Below are 1,840 nucleotides of genomic sequence, written 5' to 3' on the forward strand. Positions count from 1 at the left end.
CTGGCTAATTTTTGTATTTTTTTGTAGAGATGAGGTCTTGTTATGTTTTCCAGGTTGGTCTCAAACTCCTGGGCTCAAGCAGTCCTCCTGTCTCAACCTCCCAAAGTGTTAGAATTACAGGCATGAGCTACTGTACCTGGTCTATTCTAATTTTTAAAGATTCAATAAAATTCTAATTCTCAATAACATTCTCTGTCTTTGTCTCTCTCTCTCTCTCTCTCACACACACACACAGTTATATGTATATAACATATAGTTAAATATATAGTTACATTTTCATTATCCATTCATCTGTTTGTAGACACTGAGATGTCTTGGCTATTATGGAAAATGTCTTGGCTATTATGGAAAATGCTGCAATGGACATGGGAGTCAAACATCTTTTCCCATCTCTTCACTTTCAGCCTGTGTGTTTCCTTAAAGGGCAGCATATACATTACATAATGATGTTTTGGTCAATGATGGACCGCATGTTAGACGGTAGTCCCATGAGATTATACTGAAATTGAAAAATTCATATCACCTAGTGATGTCATAGCCCTTGTAACATCATAGCACAATTATTTTTCAAATGAACTCGTATAGCTTACGTGTACAGTGTTTGTAAAGTCTGCATCGTGTACAGTAATGTCCTAGACTTTCATATGCATCACTACTCACTCACTGACTCACCCAGGGCAACAGCCAGTCCTGAAAGCTCTATGGCAAATACCCCATACAGATATACAATTTTTTAAAAATCTTTTTATTTTTATTTTATTTTATTTTTGAGTTTCACTCTTGTTGCCCACGCTGGAGTCCAATGGTGCGATCTCGGCTTACTGCAACCTCCACTTCCCGGGTACAAGCAATTCTCCTGCCTCAGTCTCCTGGATTACAGGCACATGCCACCAAGCCCAGCTAATTTTTCTTGTTTTGTGTTTGTTTTTGTTTTGGGACAGAGTTTCACTCTTGTTGAACATCTTCTTTTTAAATGTATTGTTTTCCTAATTTTCGTTGAGTTGTCTGTGTTCTGCTGTAGCTTGCTGTGCTCCCTTAAAACAATTATTTTGAATTCCTTGTCAGGAAATACTTAGATCTCCACTTCTTTGGGGTTGGTTACTGTAAAATTATTGTGTTCCTTTCATGGTGTCATGCTTCCTCAGTTTTCATGTTGCTTAAAGTCTTACATTACTGTCTTTGTATTTACTTGAAGAAGTCACTTCTTCCTGTCTTTGATAACTGGCTTTGGGAGGAAAACACCTTCACCAGTTAACCAGGCTCAGGGATTCTGAGGCTATCTTGTACTTTTTCTACAGATGCACCCACTCCACTCCTCTTGTTCGCTCTTGGGATGGGGGGGATTCTTTTTTTTGTTTTTTGAGACGGAGTCTCGCTCTGTCGCCCAGGCTGGGGTGCAGTGGCGCGATCTCGGCTCACTGCAAGCTCCGCCTCCCGGGTTTACGCCATTCTCCTGCCTCAGCCTCCCGAGTAGCTGGGACTACAGGCGCCCGCCATCTCGCCCGGCTAGTTTTTTGTATTTTTTAGTAGAGACGGGGTTTCACTGTGTAGACCAGGATGGTCTCGATCTCCTGACCTCGTGATCCACCCGTCTCGGCCTCCCAAAGCGCTGGGATTACAGGCTTGAGCCACCGCGCCCGGCCGGGGGGATTCTTAAGATGATATACCTTCTGTTAATACTGCAAAGCCAGGCCAAGCACGGAGAGTCTCCCATTTGTTTTCCTTAGGGGCAGTGCCCTGAAATGCTCATTTGTGTGCCTTCTCCCAGTCCTGCGGTGTCACGCCTGTTGAGTGCGTGTGCTTGCAAACCATCTGTAAAGCCCTGCACTTGACGTCCAGG

This window comes from Colobus angolensis, unplaced genomic scaffold (assembly GCF_000951035.1).
Source record: "Colobus angolensis palliatus isolate OR3802 unplaced genomic scaffold, Cang.pa_1.0 Scaffold47, whole genome shotgun sequence".
In the NCBI taxonomy this organism is placed as follows: domain Eukaryota; kingdom Metazoa; phylum Chordata; class Mammalia; order Primates; family Cercopithecidae; genus Colobus; species Colobus angolensis.